Raw genomic sequence first — 19,579 nt, 5'->3', positions numbered from 1 at the left:
GAAGAATTATCTGCATCCAAAACCTGCCTTCTGGTGTGACTCAGAATCAAGATCTCCTATGATACATCCGAGATCTCCTGGCTGTGCGGCCTGCAGTGCCAGGCACGATTACTCAGCCATAAAAAGGAACGAAATTGGGTCATTTATACAGACGTGGATGGACCCAGAGACTGTCACACAGAGTGAAGTAAGTCAGAAAGAGAAAAACAAATATCGTATATTAACGCTTACATGTGGTACAGATGGTACAGATGAACCTGTTTGCAGGTCAGAAATGTGTAGGAACAAATGTATGGACACCAAGGGGAGAAGGGCGGGTTGGGATGAATTGGGAGATTGGGATTGACATATATACACTAATATGTATAAAGTAGATAACTAAATAAAAGCTGCTGTATAGCACAGGGAACTCCACTTCGCCATACAGTACAAACTAACACAACATTGTAAAACAACTATACCCCAATTAAAAAAAAAAAGCCACACAAGCAAAAATCAAACACTTGAGATGCTCCAAGTCACAGACCACCTTGCTCCACCCCACAGCATGTGGCCTGCCTTGTTACCATGTCATCTGTTTGCTCTGGAGCAGACACTGTCTTTTTTTAAATAAATTTATTTTATTTTTATTTATTTTTGGCTGCATTGGGTCTTTGTTGCTGCACGTGGGCTTTCTCTAGTTGTGGCGAGCGGGGGCTACTCTTTGTTGCAGTGTGCGGGCTTCTCATTGCTGTGGCCTCTCTTGTTGCGGAGCACGGGCTCTAGGCATGCAGGCTTCAGTAGCTGTGGTGCGTGGGTTCAGTAACTGTGGCTCACGGGCTCTAGAGCACAGGCTCAGTAGTTGTGGCGCACAGGCTTAGTTGCTCTGCGGCACATGGGATCTTCCCGGACCAGGGCTCGAACCCGTGTCCCCTGCATTGGCAAGTGGATTCTTAACCACTGCGCCACCAGGGAAGCCTGACACTGTTTTTTAAGACCCCGAGGAACTGTTTCTATTCTCCTCGAAGTTGGTTCTTGCTCTATGTGCTCCCAGCCTCCAGCTAGAGGTCTAATAGCCCAAAGCAGGAATCAGCAAACTTTTCTGTAAATGGCCAGAGAGTCAACCTCTTAGGCTTGTATGGTCTCTGTCACAAATGTGTCACTCTGCTGTCCCAGTGCCAAAGCAGCTGTGGACAATAGGTAAATGGGTGGCTGTATTCCAGTAAAATGCTCATTACAAAAACAGGCAGTGATCTGGACTTGACCCAAGGGCTGTAGTTTGCCAACCCCTGGCATAGAAGGGGAGACCCTGAAGACAGATGGTTCGTTTCAAATTTGAGCCCCATCAGTTTCCTATCTGTGCAGCCTTAGACAGATTACCCGACTTCTCTAAGACATATCACTAATACCTATATCACGCTCTTCTGAGAAGACTGCAGTGGGAATCATGCATATAAAGTGCTTCAGAGGGTTTCCAAGCACATGGAAAGCAAAGCTGCCAAAAAAGCTACATTAGCTACAAAAAGCACTCATCACACTTACTATGACCCTTTCAGACGGTGACAGTTCTGCCTAGGACGTCTAGCAATGGGCTGACGCCTTCCCCTGCAGCCCAAAGTGTCCCATGTGCTCGCCAGTGCCCAAACCAAGTCTGAGTTAGTGCCACTCTCAAAACATTATTTTATTGATTGGTCAGCTGTCCTTGCTGGAGCCAGCCTCTGTGACTCGGTTGTGTGCCATGGGCCCCTCCCCTGCACTACTGAGCAGGGATCCTCCCAGCTCCTGTGTCCCCTATCCCCCCTCAGGGCTGCCACGTGGTCCCCGATGCCTCAAGCAGCAGCCTCTGCCCTTTTGACAGCCTGGACAAACCAATAGGGTCCTGGGCCAGGCCATCAGCTTCCTATCAGTACCTGCCAGTGACCTTCTTCAGAATCACCATTCTATGAGACGGTACCGAGTGCTCACAAAAGGGATAAATGACTTGCGGCCAATGAAGTCTTGGGAACATAGGGCTAAAGGCCCTTTAAAATGTTTCTTTTGTACAGAACATCTCAGGGTCTTTAATAAGCTAATACGTACTGTTCATCTTTAAGAGGGGAATCCAAGCACTCCGGCAGCGTTTCCAAACTTTATTTTAATATGGGACCATTCTCAAGGGCCATAACACAATCAGGATTCTAGGAGACACATTTTGGGAAATGCAACTCTGAAAAAAGGGCAGTGTGTCTCTGCTTTCGGAGTTGATTGATGGCAGAGGTTAAGAGTGTGTGCCTGAGGACTTCCCTGGTGGCGCAGTGGTTAAGAATCTGCCTGCCAATGCAGGGGACACCGGTTTGATCCCTGGTCCAGGAAGATCCTACATGCTGTGGAGCAACTAAACCCGTGAGCCACAACTACTGAGCCCACGTGCCACAACTACTGATGCCCATGTGCCTAGAGCCCGTGCTCCGCAACAAGAGAAGCCACCGCAGTGAGAAGCCCGCGCACCGCAATGAAGAGTAGCCCCCGCTTGCCGCAAATAGAGAAAGCACACACCCAGCAACAAAGACACGGCACAACCAAAAATAAATAAATAAAATATATTTAAAAAAAAAAAAAAGAGTGTGTGCCTGGTAGAGACATCTTTAAAACCCTTCCTGTCTGTAATCCATGTCCTCATTTTCCAACACAGGTCACTCAGCACATTTGGGCTGTGGGTGCTGCCTGGGGAGCTGGGTTTTCCCAGCATCAAGGCTTGTTCCTTCTGTCAGCCAGACCGGCCGGATCTATAAAGAATCCCCTGAGTTCGTGAAATCCAATGCCCCTTCCTTCCTGAAGACACCCCAGTCACCCCAGTCAATCTGTATCTTGCCAAATGTTCTCCTCTTTGACTCTTAAAAGAAGTTCAAAGTGGCCCACAATTCATGTCAAATGGACCGGCCTGCCATTTCCTCGTTGTCTCCAAGGGCTCCTTATATAAAACTGTGGCTTTATGGGCCTTAGTCATCCTATATCCTCAGGGCCCTTTTCTGAACTCCGTGAACTTGTTTAAACATCCCAGGCCTTCTCCTGTTTCCCTTGCCCCCCCTCTCCCTGTGCCTGAGCCTGGTGGCACTGACCTTGCGGGGAGGGGAGGGCACTGTGGAAATGCTAAATCTTCCTAGCAGTTTCCAGCCCTGGGGATTTCATTCTTTACCCCCATCTGTGTCCGCGGCAGCCTCAGCCATGTTGTCCAGAAAGAATCTCTCCCTTTGCAGGGAGTGGAGCTGAGACCCTTATCCTAGAGGCAACCCCGCTCCTGCTGCTGGGCTAGTACCTGTTCACTGGCAAGAGACTCCTCTTCCTCGTTTTCTCTATTGCAAATCAGTGGGAAAAGAGCTTCCAATCCAACGATGCCCGGGAAGAACCTTGAAGTTTCCTGACGAAGGAGGCTGTGGAGGTGCCCATACTATGATCTACAACCCACGAGGCAAGTTTGTGCCAGTTCCTCCCTTGGGTCCCAGAGCCCACGAGGAGGGAACAGATGTATGTCTTTCCCAAGCTGGGGGCCAAGGTGCTGGAAAGATGCTCTGAGGGGACGTACGTAATTCTCACCAGCTCGGATCAAAGTTGGCCTCTGACTTACTTTCTTCCCTTTTCAGCTTCATTCTCAAAATGGAAACGGGAGGGTTGATGTAGTTCATGGTTCCCAGGCTGCTCCTCCGGGCATCACATTCTTCAGGGGACACTTGCGGCCTCTCCACCAGCCAGGAGGAAGCCTGCTGGGCAAGGGGTCTTGGATCTGACTGCAGAATCAGATCCACTCTGATTCTCCACAGTATACATGGTATTCTCCATGTGTAGTTCCCCATGAGATTTTATTTGGGGGACAAACAAAAAGTTTCTTCTGTCTGAAAATGACCAGGTTAAACTATTGCTAAAAACTTTTCACTCTTCATGTCCTTTGATCCCAGGTCTAAGCACCTCCCTTTCACCCCAAAGCCTAGCTTTTCACGCCCCATGTTTTCTCTCATATTTACCCAACTGTCAGTGAAAACTATTAGGATGTATTTGTGGGGATGAAATAAATGTATATTGGTTTTGGGGTTGTTTGTTTTTTGGCCGCATGGCACGGCATGTAGAATCATCATAGCTCCCCGACCAGGGATCGAACCCATGCCCCCTGCACTGGGAACGCAGAGTCTTAACCACGGGACTGCCAGGGCAGTCCTATATTGGGTTTTTTAAATCTAGTCATCTGGTGGAAATAGAACCCCACCTTTTACGTTCTGCGTTGTCAGGCGTGTTTGTTGGAATAGTTTCCCGTATCCACTGTTTTCCTCAGTCCTTCTGCCTTTACAGGCCAAGCCCTACCAGCTCCGCAAGGATTTTGACACCTCCACCCAGCATCAAGCTAGAAACCATTGACATCATAGAGCTTCCACTCCTGTGTTTTTTTTCTTTTTAAATTGTAATGATGTAGAGTTGATTAACAGTGCTGTGTTAACTTCTGCTGTACAGCAAAGTGACTCAGTTATACACATATAGACATTCTTTTTAAAATATTTTCTTTTCCATTATGGTTTGTCACAGGATATTGACTATAGTTCCCTGTGCTATACAGTAGGACCTTGTTGTTTACCCATCCTATATATACTAGTTTGCATCTGCTAATCATAAACTCCCAATCCATCCCTCCCACACCCCACTCCCCCTTGGCAATCACAAGTCTGTTTTCTATGTCTACGAGTCTGTTGGTTTGGTAGGTAAGTCCATTTGTGTCATATTTTAGATTTCATATGGTATTTGTCTTTCTCTTTCTGACTTACTTCACTTAGTATGATAATCTCTAGGTCCATCCATGTCACTGCAGATGACATTATTTTATTTTTTTATGGCTGAGTAGTATTCCATTGTGTATATATAAATATATATATATACATATATATATTTATATATATATAAATTTATAAATTTATAAATAAATTTATTTATATATAAATATAAATATATATATTTATATATACCACTTCTTCTATATCCATGCCTCTGTCTGTGGACATTTAGGTTACTTCCATGTCTGCCTATTGTAAATAGTGCTGCTATGAACATTGGGGTGCATGTATCTTCTCAAATAGAATTTTCTCTGGATAGATGCCCAGGAGTGGGATTGCTGGGTCGTATGGTAGTTCTATTTTTAGTTTTTTAAGGAGCCTCCATACTGTTCTCCATAGTGGCTGCATCAATTTACATTCCCACCAACAGTGTAAGAGTGTTCCCTTTTCTTCATACCCTCTCCAGCATTTATTATTTGTAGACATTTTAATGATGGCCATTCTGGTGGGTGTGAGATGATACCTCATTGTAGTTTTGCTTGGCATTTCTCTAATAATTAGCGATGATAAGCATCTTTTCCTATGCCTGTTCTTAAAGCATCCCTCATGTTTCAGTTTCCCAGTGAGCTTGGCTTCTGCACGCAGCCTGTGGCCAGGAGCCCTCCTTTATGTACTTTCCAGCTGTGGCGCTTGTGCAGGAGAAGCTGCACCCAGCCCAGCTCACCCTCTTGTGAGCTAGAACTTCTAAGGGAGCTCAGAGGCTCCTTCTGAGGCTCCATTTCATCTCCTCTCCTTCCTGCGGTTTAACCTCTCCCCTTCCAATGCCTCCCCAAGTGCTTCTTTCAGAAGAAAAGCAGGCTCCTTTCCTCCCTCCCCAAGCCTGCTCACCTCCACCAGCCTGATCTGTCAGAACTTCTGGGAGGACTGCAGACCCTTCCTGTGTCCCGGTAGCACCACCCCCCGCCCTCCCTGAGTTTCTTCAGGGATGCTGACACCCATGGTGCTCTTGAGAAGGATGCAAAAGGGACAGAGCAGGGAGCTTTCCTGCAGGCCCGCCACCTGCTCTTACCAAGGACGTTCCCCCTGCCCTCAAAGGCTGCCTTGGCCCCAGATGTTGCACCTCCAACTCCAAATTCTCTGGCCATGAACTCCCACAGCACCCAGCTTTGTTCTCTGAGGCCTTAGGGAGCACGGAGAAGGGGGGGCCATGCTGATCCCCTGGTGCTCACTTTCCTGTGCCAGGCCGCACCTAACCACTGGGGCTCAGTCAGGCGGAGTCCATGGCTCCAGTGGCTCTGGAGGTCTGTCTGGCCAGTTGAGGAGGGATGGGAGATGACCTCAGGGTGTTCCTCCTTCTCCTGGGCTAGACACAGCTCCCTGAGAAGCTGTCTTCCTGTCAGCTTCCTTCTGGCCTTCGTCCCCAGCCTAGAACAGCCCTGTCCCCTCTCCCTCCCCTACCCCCAGGCACACACCCAACCCTGACCTCCACTGGGCCTCCTTTGGCCAGGCCCTTGGAGAAGGACATCCTTTGCCAGTGCGCTGCTTAAACCTCATTTGGCCCAGGACCCCACGCGCTTCATGGGGTCCTCCCTTGCCGGGGCCTGTACCACAAGGCTATTAGTTAAGATGTTTCCATGCTGCAGTCTGACCCCGCATTTTCTGGCTATTTCCTTGACTTCCCTTCTTTGCCCCCAGCTCCAGGGCTCCCACACGTCGAGTTCTCATCAGGGCTGGGGGTCTGAGAGCACAGCTTTCCTCTCTCTCTAATTCCTTTCCTAGGAGTCTGAGCCAGCATCTGGCTTGGGCCAGTCTGGAGAGATCTGGAATCCAAACAGTCTTTAAAGAGTTACGACTCCAGGAACCGTGGATGGCAACGTTTTCTATTATTCACAGTTCCAACTTTCCCATCTGGCTGTTTTCAGAATGAAAGCTGGAGATTACTGTCAGCATTAATTACAATCAGGTGTACTTTTCTTCTACTCCATTTTGCCCCAATGGTTTCTCACACAGCAAGAAATCCCTCAAATGCATGTCTTTTGAAATGGGGCACATAAATCCTTGCTGCTGGTGAGAGCTGCTGTCAGCCCGTGGGGCTCTCCCTGGATCCGGTGACCTTGGTGAGGTTCACCGAGCTTCATCAGGTTGAGAGGTTCGCCTGAGCCCCTTGAATCTTCAGGGCAGGAAATGTCAAAAGAATCAGCTTCCTTGCAAGATTTCTGGCACTTCCTGCTCCTAGTCAAACCCGAGCTACCACAGGAACGGTTTGTGGAATGCCTGTCTTCAGGGCCCTAGCTGAGCCTGAGGGGGGAAAGCTGCAGAGGAAGAAACTCAGTCGGGTGGAGCAGTGGCCCACCCACTCCCTGTAGCTCTCATCCCAGTCTCCTTCCTCATGTCTCAATTTTCGCGTCTTCTCCCTGGACCCCTTGCCTATTTCTAGTCAATGTTTGAAAAACATTATCTCATTCTGAAGTATTTTCTTCCCCTCCATCTTTGTCCCTATATGCATAGTTAGATACGTGCCGCTTTCCTTACATTTTCCAGAAGTGTCTTTTTTTTTTTTTTTTTTGGAGTATAGTTGATTAACCATGTGTGTTAGTTTCAGGTGTCCAGCAAAGTGATTCAGTTATACACATACATGTATCTATTCTTTTTCAAATTCTCTTCCCATTTAGGTTATTACAGAATATTGAGCAGAGCTCCCTATGCTATATAGTAGGTCCTTGTTGGTTATCTATTTCAAATGTAGCCATGGGTACATGTCAATCCCAAGCTCCCCATCTATCCCTCCCCTCCAGAAGCTTTTTTTAATTACTCTCCTTGGGTTTATTTTTCTCTACAGACTATCCATAATTTTTTATTTTTATTTTTTGCTTAACCATCCAACACATTTATTTTTTTAATTTATTTTTTTATTGAAGTATAGTTGATTTATAATGTTGTCTTCATTTCTGCTGTACAGCAAAGTGACTCAGTTATTTATATATATTTACATATATATATATATATATATATATATATATATATATATATATATACATGTTCTTTTTTTTAATGTTCTTTTCCATGATGGTTTATCCCAGGAGATCAAATATAGTTCCCTGTGCTACACAGTAGGACCTCCATAATTATTAGTCTTCAGGATTAATTAAACATCAGGACCATTCTCCTTTTGTAAAGACATTTGAATTTCATTCAGAAAGGCCATTCTGATATTTTAGTTATTCTTTTTAACTGCTCTGCTATGTAAGCCAAGGCTCTACTACTACCAATTGGGTGATGCTGGGTAAGCTGCTTAAACCCACTGCACTGGGGTTTCCTTGTCTGCAAAAGGGGGATGCTATATCTTCACAGGGCTCCTAAGTGGATTAGGGAAAACAACAGCTCAGCACTGACAAGTGTAAAGTGTTTGCTGCTCACCGAAGGCATGCTCCATGATTTGGGGCATTGGAAGAAGGAACAAGGGTCCTCGTCTCAAACATTCATGAGAAGACAAATCTCTTTCTCTGGGAGAGTGGAGGAAGGGATTGCTGCTCAAAGACTACAAAATGTGTACGCAGTACAAAAGCAAAACTGTTTTTAATATCACCCATTTTTTCCTCATGGAGCCCAATCTTCGTGTGTTCCCTTTGTCACATGTGGCTCATTCCATTTTCTACTGGAATCCAGTTGGCCTGTGTTTTTATCCCTGAGCAACTGCAGTATAAAATTCCAGGGTTTGAAAAAGAGAACCATTCACTTAGAACCTTTGCCCCTCCCTAACGTCCCCTGACACATCACCCACAAACTAATAATCTTGGGAGAAAAGAGAGGGAGAGAGTTGACAACTTTGAAAAAGCTGGACAGAGTATGACACTTCTGCAATAAAAACTGAATAAAGGAATTTACCATAACCACATTGGTTTTGCTGCTAATTCGACCCTGGCCATAACTTGCCCTAGCTTGCTGCTCCCAAATCACTTGCCTCTTTGAGCTCTAGTCAGGCTGTATTTGCCTCATCCCACTCATCCTTGCCTTCCTCATGTCAGCTGCTTGGAGACCTTCCATGGGGGGTATTAACCGCAGAGCTCCGGCAGCCATCTTGCAGATGAATTCTCTGGCTGCATTTCATAATCTCGGAAGAATAAATGAAGTTTTTGACAGTTAATTTATTTCCTTGATGTATTTCAGATGTCTCTTCAGACGAAGCACTGGGTCAGTTCTGCTGGTTGTCTTGAATCGGATATTAGGTAAGAACACTTCCTTAGCACTGTTATTGAGATGTGCATTAATTGTATTTGCACACACTCATAGAGCTGAATGAGCCTCTGAGCTCCTAATTTTTCCACTTCATCAAACTCAATGGGTGTGCTGAGATGCACAAATGAGACAGTTATGAATGTGGTCACAACCGCGTGGGTCTGCTTAAAATCGGTATCTCAGCCCTGTACTAGTGAATGTACAGGAATCATCCATTATGAGCAAAATTAAGGGAAATATGTTATGTAGACAAATGGCTTTGTCATACACTCCCCTTTCCAGATTTTAAATGTTTTTGCACAGTGTTTTTTATTGTTTTTTTCTTTTTGCACAAGTGTTTTCTATTGTCCTATTTCTTTCCCTATATTCTCAACTTCTGAAGGGAGCGTCAGCCCCCTGCCCAGACATGGACCTGAGGAGGTGGCTGAGCAGGCCTCAGATATCCTCAGGTCACAAGGGCTCAAAGGAAGAATTGCAGGTTGAATGAACACAAAATTCTGGGTATGGCTGTTACCATTTCCTATTTCCCAGAGCATGCTACAGGTCAATCCTGTGCAGAGAAAGCCACAGACATCACTGACTGTTTGGTGGCGAACCCCTGGACCACCCCAAGTGCCATGGCCACCTTCACTTCAGTGTCGTATCCCTGTACCAGTGATTAGGGTGTAACTTTTGGAGTCAGACAAATCTATATTTCAATCTGGGCCCTGTTACTTACTAACTCAGGGAATCAGACTGTCCTCTTGGGGCCTCCATTTCTTTATACGTGCAATGGGATAAAAGCTATTTCAAGGTTTCAGTAGGTCGTGAGTATAAAACTCTCAGGACACTTTCGATGCCTGCCACACAGAATATGCTCTCTAAATGGTAGCTTTATTGTTACAATAACTGAACCACAGACATGATCCACGTTGGGAACCACTGACTCTTCCTGACAGAGGTTACCTCTGGCTACTCCAGTCTTTGGACCATAACTACTAGTTTCCTAGGCTGTGTAACAAATGACCAAAAACTGAGTAGCTTAAAACAACCTACATGTATTCTCTCCCAGTTTATATGGATCAGGAGTCTGGGCACAAATTAATTGGTTCTTCTGTTTAGCCTTTTGTGATCAAGGTGCTGGCTGGGCTGTGTTCTCATCTGCAGGCTCGACTGGCAACTAATCCTCTTCCCAGCTCAGTTAGGTGTTAGCAGATGTCAGTTCCTTACAACTGTAAGACTGAGGGTGTTGACTTCTTCCTGTATGTCAGTAACCAGAGGCCACCCATAGTCCCTTGCCATGTTAACCTCTCCATAGGCCCTGTCACAACATGGCAACCTGCTTCTTCAAAGACAGCAACAGAGAAAAAGGATGAATCTGCTAGCAAGACAGAGTCTTGTACAACATAGAAGTAACATCCCATCATTTTGCCATATTCTCTTGGTTAGAACAAGATGCAGGTCCCACCCACACTTAATAAGAGGGGTTCATACAAGAGGACATCAGGAGGAGGGGATAATGCAGGTGACCCTAACGTCTATCTGCACAACCAGAAAAGGCTTCAGAGAGTAAGAGGTACAAGTAAAACCTACATCTGTGGTTCTTAAAGTATGCCCTCCTGACCAACAGCATCAGTATCACTGGTTCCATTCCAGTGCTACTGATTAGTATTTTATTGCTGCTGTAACAAAGTACCACAAATTTAGTGCATTAAAAAACACAAATGTATTGTTTTATCATTCTTGAGGTCAAAAAGCCTGAAAAGACTTTCACTGGCCTAAAATCAAGCTGTCAACAGGGATGCATTGTTTTTGGAAGCTCTGGGTGGGGGGGATTTTTTTCTTGCTCTTTTGAGCCCCTAGAGGCTGCCCGAAATCTTTGGCTCCCAGCCACACCACTCCATCATCAAAGGCAGCAAGAGTGGGTTGAGTTCATTTCACAGTACAACACTCTGACCTCTTCTGCCTCCCTCTTCTACATTTAAGGATCTTTGTGGCTCCTTGAGTTTACCTGGATGATCCAGGATAATCTCCTTATTTTAAGATCAGCTCATTAGCAATCTTAATTCTACCTGCAAGCTTAATTCTCCTTTGCCATGTAAGGTAACATATTTACATGTTACAGCTATTAGGATGCAGACAGCATTATGGGGCCATTATTGCTCCTACTTCACACACTGAATCAGACGATGGGTCCAGGTACTTCTGATTTACCAACCCTCCAGATGATGCTGACACACACTCAAGTTTGAGACCCACTGGTCTACCTCAACAGAGTTTGAAACAATTAATCTGTAAGACACTGGTGTCAACACCTGGTCATTGGCAAGAGTTAGGAGGCAGGAAATTATTGTGATGATTGAGTTGTGTTAAACAAAATGTTAAAGAATCCAACAGGTATAACTAACAGGAATGCTTTTTCTGGACAGAGTTTCTGAAATCTGTACTCTATCCACCAAAAAGTTAGGAGCAATAATCCCCTCCTTCCATGTCCACTCAGTGTGAAAAGAGCACCAGAGGAGACAGAATCAGGGGATAAGCCACTGCCACTGGTATTTCTCAGAGATGGAGCTGAGGAGGAAGGCAAACCTTATTATGCCATTGAGGAGGATGTGAACCATGAGTCACTACAGATGGAACACCCCAGAACCCTTTGTAATTGGTAATAAAAGTGCACAGACAGACAATGAGCAGCTAAGTCCACTGATGTGAATCCAAACAGTATATAAAACAGGCCCCTAAGTCACAGGATGCTGCCTTGGATAGAAATGCTCACCTTAGCAGTAACTGGCCAAGCTGTCACCAAACATGTTCTAATAATGTGATTTAAAGCACATTGTTCACATTGGATGCTACATGTGGCTTGTTGCATATTCTAAGGGCTAAATAGCTAGGACGATAATGAATTTGCATTTCTTATTTTCTTTCTAAGATCGTGACTTTCTTACTCATTGGCCCAGCATAGCCTCTTGGTTGGGAGGATGAGAGAAGAGTTGGGGGAAGAGACAGATTAGGATTTATTATAGAATTAATTCAAAGTTTGATTTCCAGCCCTCAAAATATGAGATTATTGAAGATAGTCTTTCCCTTTTCACATGTCAAGGGTTAATCATGGAGGACTCTGATCATAAATTTCTCTTTATGGAGAAAGAATTACCTATTTTCTATTAAAGCCTAGTCATGATGGATTAAGGAGGAAGGAGGAGATGACCTAATTAGTCATTCTCAAACACTTGCTACATCAGAATTACCTGCAGTACCTGTTAAACTACAGATTCCTAAGCCCTACACCAGAGATTCTGACTCAGGAGAGGAAAGCCTGCTTCTTCTCCTCCCTGGAATGTTTACGAAGATAGAGGAAGAGAGGTAGAAAATGATAGAGCAGAGGTATATGTCCCCGTCTTCCTCTTTTACAGGTTCAACCCAGAGAAGCTAAAATAACTTAATTAAATTAGGGTAATTCAGAGGGCAGAAGGGGGAATTGTGTTCCCAAATCCTCCATTCATGATTTTTGAAGATCAGTGCTCAGAGCCCTATGCCAATGTTTTGCATTCTAGCCCAGATAAAAGAGTAGAACAGTGGGGTCAGACAGACAGAGTCCTAGTTGGTACCTTCATGCTTCCCATAGCCTGCAGTGGTGGACTGCTGGGCATGGGACACAATGGGGAGTGTGACAGTGACTTGGTGGTCCACAGCCACCAGAAGCAGAGAGGAGACCATGTCATCCAGTGGGAGATGAATGGTGACCCCACAGAACAACAGCTGAGCTGAAACAACAGACCACAATCCACCAGTCACAGACTTCAGACTTGGGTGCCAACAGGACAAGGGCCACCTGGATACATAGAATATTGAACAGCCAATGGAGGGGGCCTCCAAAGACCGTCCACCATGCAGTCACGTAAGCCAGCCCACTCCCCCAACACCCACACACCCATGGAAGAGCAGCTAGAAGAGGAAGGACAGAAGGCTAAGAATCAAGGCTGAGCATTACCAAAAAAATATGCAACTCAAGACATCGACTTGCACTAAGTTTAAAACAGGTAGGTCTAAAAGCGAATTTATTTACAGTAATCAAGACATTTTTGTGTATGCAAATCATGGTAAGATGGATGGTCACCTTGTGTTAATACCCATGGTGCAGTGTCTCCCTGGGGTGCTGTATTGAGGGTTTGGAAGTTTCCAGAGAGCCTGGGCATTCAGCAGTGACTGCCCTGAGTGGGAAGTCAGGTGACAGTTTCTGTGGCACAGGGTGGCCATCACTGGAATAGGCTACATTCTGGTTTTCGTGAATCAATGTAAGCACAAATTCACAAAGATGGGCAAAGAATCATGCTTCCTATAGCCCTAGAAATGTGCCTATTAACAACAGAAACAAAGCAAAATATCTGACTTTGAGTCTTTAGCAATTCGGCCAAGTATCTGTCGATATCATTTTAAGACTGAGACTACAGTCTGAAACAGATGTGGACAGAAGAGAAAGAAAGCAAATTAGTGAATTTTCAACAAATGTGGGCTGAGTACCTTCACACGTAAGACTCCGTGCCCGATTCTACAGGTAACACAGAAACAAGTATGATGCAGACCTTCTCTAGAGAAAATACTGTTATTTCTGACCAACAAGCCTTTGAAATGTGGGTGGCTGATGTGTTCGCTAGTCAGGTGACAATGACCAGGGCAATGGCAAAATGCCTTCTAGTGCCCATTGTGGTATGAATCCAAAACCCCTTCATGTACTGCACATACCCACCCGCGCCCTCACCCCCTTGGAAAGCAGAGAGCAATGATGCTGCAGGGAGCATGGGGTCTCCTAGCCAAACGCGTTATGAAGTTCCAGGAAAGCTGTGGGGAGAAATAGGTTTGGCAATAAGAATAGTTTTAAGGCCATTTATTTAACCTATGGGATCATCTCAATTACACATCGAACCCTTGAGCACTGATGAGCTGTAGGGCAAATGGATGAGTATTTTCCTGCTGGTCACGCCTAGTGTGAACACTGCACGATATTTCCTACCAGTAGTAAAAATCAGGTGACAATGCATTTCTTCCAGTGTCTTTCTTCCAGTTGTTGGGATTTTTTTCAATACTCCCTGGGTTTCAGATCTAAAAAAAAAATTCTGGAAATACATTTTGGTGAAAGAAGTAGTGTTTCCTGGAATGTGCATAGCATAATCTGTGTGGCTAAACTCTTGCTATCTAGAACCACAAATAAATTATTTTATGTCTGACTCATTTATGAAAGGTACTCTGGGGCTATTTTTTTCTTTGAGATTCATACAAAATCTATTATTAAATCATGTTGTAATGAGTTTTAGAGATTATTTAAATAATTCTGTTAGTGCCATGGCTTAATTTAAAGATATATAACACTCATGTATATTCAAAAATTTGATTACAAGAGAATTAGAAAAGTTATGGCAATAAAACTTTATAGTCATTCACGTATTTGGAAAAGGCTGTTGGCTGTGTAGCCCTGTTTACTTTGAATCCATATAATCACGTACCCATTCTAGGTGATTCAATAAATGCTACATGATTATGACTTTTCACATTTAGTATTAGTGCACTAGAATCTAGTGGCTGTACAGTAGACCATCCATTAATCAAAATTCTTGGGAGTAGGATGCTTCTTCCAGTTAATTGAATTTACTGATACATTCAGATTTCAATGACAAATCCTTTTATTTTTAACCCTTTTGAGGACTCCTTCTAAAATGCATTAGTTCATGTTGGTTCTACAGTGTACCAAGGATCCACATTTGATATTCACAAAAGATTGGTCCTTTCTGTGCCTCTTTTTATCAGCCTCAACACCAATTCTTTGTTGCCTTGACCCAGGGTGTGTAATTTGCTTCTTTCTCCTTAATAATGAAGTAGAACAAAATATCTCAATCTTAATGTCTTTTGCTTAGAACAGTTTTCACAAGTTTAGAATTGCAAAATAGGATTTTTTTTAACAAAAAGGAAATTCCCAGGTAAAAGCCTTGTGCCTTATGAACTTTCAAACAAGCATGTCTGTCAGGGGAGAGCCTCATTCTTTAAAGCTTTATGGCCAAGGCTAGAGTTACAGCCCTGAGAATGTGGGCCCCAGACTAGGGCAGGTGTTTCCATTCTTTTCAGATGCTTATCTGAACATGGAGTAAAGTTGAGTCTATAAAACAGGGGTGGGAATTTCACTGAGGAAGATTCAGGCTAGACCATAAAATTGCCCCCAGCCCTGTGTCTGCACTGCCTGTGTGTGGGCCCTCTAAAGAAACTTCTAGAAATGCAGTCAAGGACCTCAGTCTCCCTGGTGTGTGTGTGTGTGTAAACATATGCATTTTTAATGTATTCTAATGGATTAAAATTCATGAAGAATTATAAACACCCATTTTAGACTTTCAGCTCTGCTGTCAAGAAGCTGAAGGGATTTGAAAGCAGTTATGTTAGTCCTTGTACTCAGAGATATTCGTGTCTTTTAGATCAAAGAAAATGGGCAAAGTAAAATCCATAAGGAACATGTACCCACTGGAACTGTGTCTCTAGGAGAAGTACTCACAGATTTATAGAAACCAAGGCCAGGAGATTTGCTCACCATCTCTGTAGCTAAGAAAAGTGACGTTTTAAAATGCACATTAGAGCACATGACTCCCCTGTATAAGACCTTCTGGGGCCCCTTCTTCCATTTCAGATCAATTATGGATTCTACGAGGTTCCAAGTATTCTTCCATGTACCCCCAAGATCCTTTGCTCCCAGCTCCCTTCACATTGGCTTTTTAAAAAAATTCTCTAGGAAGTACCAGATATTCCCCCACTTTGGAACCCTCTCAAATGCCCTTCTCATTAGTGGCCCGCCCTATTTGCCTCGCTAATTTCACTCAGGTCTCACATAAAATGTCACACACCCACCCCGTCCAAAATCCATCTAGTTATGTGGCCAATTTTATTTTTGAACTTTCTCTTCTAAACTTTCTCTTTCTCAGAATTTGTATCTAAATGAATGTTTGAATATTTAGGGCTTTTTGTTCCCATTGTACTATATAATTGATGAAAAGAGGAGCCACATCATTTTCATTTACTTCTGTTTTCCTGGTGCCTAGCACAGTTCCCGAACATGAGAAGTACTCAATAAATATCTGTTGAATGAATGAGTAAATAAATGAAGGAACACACAGAATAATACGAACTGGAGGCATACGTGCACTACATGTGTTCTTCAGTGATGCTGCTAGCAAAAGACACCATCATCTAGTGGTTCCCACCACTTGTTAATTTATTCACTGGATATTTTTTGTATGCCTGCTATGTGCTAGATATTGTGCCAGGTATAGAGAATTCATGAGCAGCGCAGTGGAGCTCTGGGACCTTAAATCCTGGCTCCATCAATTACTAGTCAAATGACCTGGGTTACTTAATTGTGTAGACCTGAGTTTTTCTCATCTGCTAAAACAGGATAGTAATACCTGCCTTTTATGATTGTTGTGAGATTTAAAAGAGTTAACATGTATAAAAAAATCAGGATGGTGGTTAGTGCCTAGTAAGTGCTGTCTGTACGTCAGCTAAGTTACCATGATGGTTAATTTTATGTGTCAACTTGACTGGGCTAAGGGGTTCCAGATATCTGGTAAAATATTACATCTGGGTGTGTCTGTGAGAGTGTTTCCAGAATAAATTAGCATTTGAGTCAGTAGATGCAATACAGAAGCTCATCCTTACCAATGTGGGTGGGTATCATCCAATTGGTTAAGGGTTTAAATAGAACAAAAAAGGTGGAGGAAGGGTAGATTTGGTCCCTCTACTTAAGCTGGGATATCCATCTTGTCCTGTCCTTGGACAACAATGCTCCTGGTTCTCAAGCCTTAAGACACAGACTGGGACTTATACCATCAGCTTTCTCAGGCCTTCAGGTTTAGACTGAACCACCAGCTTTCCTGGGCCTCCAACTTGCAAATGGCAGATGGTGGAACTTCTCAGCCTCCATAAGCATGTGAGCTAATGTCTCATAATAAATCTCTATCTATCTATCTATGCTATTGGTTCTGTTTCTCTGGAGAGCCATGAGTAACACAGTTACTATATTGGAAGGAACCGTGGACCACAGCCAACCTGTGTGTTCGTTCTCATTGGATTAGATGCTGGGACTGGATCTCAATGTCCTCATCCACAAATGGGGACAGTAATACCAAATGCCATACCAAACTTAGAGGATTATCCGTGAGATCTTGTAAGCTACAAGCACAATGGTAGTGTAAACTATTCTTCTTCCATGGGAGACTTCTTTATTCCACTTGGTATTTAAAAACTTAGAGTGTTCTGATATCATTCATTCTTTCTAAGTGAATATTCTACTTTATTTGACAGTTTTATACTTCATATATTGTACTGGGGCACTTTTCACATGTTTTTTTTTTTCATTTTCTCTGTAAATCTAAATAAAATTCATACTCTATCTGCAGTATTAAACATTACAATATTTGGAGCTTGAAACAGGAGAGCTGAGCTACATTTTCAGTTAAGTATGTTTATTTTCTCAGTATCTTTTTATACAAGTCTATTATTATTATTATTGATAATAAGAGCAATCTTCTTCTCTAAAATTGTGAAATATGTACATAGTTTCAGAACCTTGGGAAGAATTTTCAAGGAAAATATGTTAGTCATGTTGCTGTTAGTCACATCTGAAATAAATTAAAATTTGAAAGTCTTTATTACCCCACATAGGTCATGGAGAAAATGCATAATTTCCCAGGAGGATGAGGAAGGGTGGAGGTATTGGACTAAAAGGCCTTGTTTTCTAGATGCCATTTGATATGTTCTCATTGGAGTTTACAGTGGGCCCCTCACATTACCAGTCATGCTGTGTCCTCTTTTGCATCTTTTTTTTTTTTTTTGGCATTTCACCCATTTCACTGTAACATAAAACATTTGAAACTGAAAGCTTCTGATCATCTTTAACTCTTTACATCACTTATCATGAGTAGACATTTGATAAATTAATGTTAATGTTTTAGAACTTTCTGCACTTTTGCTTTAGTATACAGGGTCCTTAGGTGTTGAAAAACCTCACACTCTTATTGGGCTATTCATCACTTATTACCTTGCCTTCTATAAAAGAAATGCTAGGTGCACTTTTAAGGAATCTCACCTATAAAGTCATTGTATGTGCCCCCAAAAGTAGAAATCTGGGGCTTCCCTGGTGGTGCAGTGGTTGAGAGTCCACCTGCCGATGCAGGGGACGCGGGTTCGTGCCCCGGTCTGGGAAGATCCCACATGCTGCGGAGCGGCTGGGCCCGTGAGCCATGGCCGCTGAGCCTGTGCGTCCGGAGCCTGTGCTCCGCAATGGGAGAGGCCAAAACAGTGAGAGGACCACGTACCGCAAAAAAAAAAAAAAATAGTAGAAATCTGTTGTTATGTTATTATTGGCATCATTGTCATTATTTATAAGAATGATTTTAGGAAAGAACTTGCCATTTCTGGAGAGTCCATAATCCCAAAATAATCATCATAGCAACCGCCATAATAATGAGCAATAGAATCATCATTCATTTAGACAGTGATTCATAATCTGAGCTATTATCATATTATGCTTAATTATGATGATGGTGGTGAAAATTACCATTTCCAGCTATTGAGTATACAAGGAATTTCAGAACTCAAGGGAAGAAAATGAAAATAAAAAATTTGATGAAACTTTTTTTCTTAAAACTCCCAAGTAAAAGCTATTTAAAATAAAGCTAAATGTTCAAATTTTATTTTGATTTAACTCACACTCATTTGCCTGATATTGAATAGAGAGATATGTGTTTTCAAGTTGTTAAAACCTCCTGTTTTGTGTGACTTCTTCCTCCCAAATTTCCACCAAAACCATTTCTGTTCAATTCCAAATGAAAAACAATCAGGAGCAATCCTGACAGGAGGAAATGCTTGATTTTTGAAAGTCGTGGTGAGTGTTTATGATAAAGTTGGTCCTGCCATTCAGGAGCACAGCATCGTGATGTGACCACAGCACAAGAAGGGAAGGTGGGCTTCTTGGCTTTTTATGACTCTGGCATCAGAGAACTGGATGTACTCAAGGGTCTTGTCTGCGAAGAAAACAAAGGAGAATGTTTTACCCTCTGGGATGCTGAAAGCCTTTTAAACATGACATGAAAACCATAACCATAAAGGCAAATATTGACAAGAGGTTTGACATTTGAAAACTTTAAATTTCGGTAACAGAGAGAACATGATAAATTAGCTAAAAGGCTATTTTTTTAAACTAATGAAAAATATAGCAGACAATGGATTATTATTTTAACACATAAATAATTTTTTAAATTACCATGGAAGACCAATAGGTCAATGGAAAAGAACACACCACTAGGGTATGAATTGGCAATTCAGGTTAAGAAGAAATATAAATGATAAAGACATTAAAAAATAATCATCCTTCTTATGACTAACTAAATAAAAATAATATAATAAAACACCACTTTTACCTATCAACTTGAAATTTTTTAATTGATAAATAATACAGTGTAGGGAAATGAAGACCATCATGCACTCCTGGTGAAAGTGATTTTTGGAGAACATACACTTTGGGAAGTCTCAATTCCAGGAATTTACTCTGTGGA

The sequence above is a fragment of the Mesoplodon mirus genome (genome assembly GCF_964341445.2).
Source record: "Mesoplodon mirus genome assembly, chromosome: 9".
Taxonomy (NCBI): domain Eukaryota; kingdom Metazoa; phylum Chordata; class Mammalia; order Artiodactyla; family Ziphiidae; genus Mesoplodon; species Mesoplodon mirus.
The sequence above is the reverse complement of the archived record's forward strand: the minus strand, read 5'-3'. Positions refer to the sequence as shown.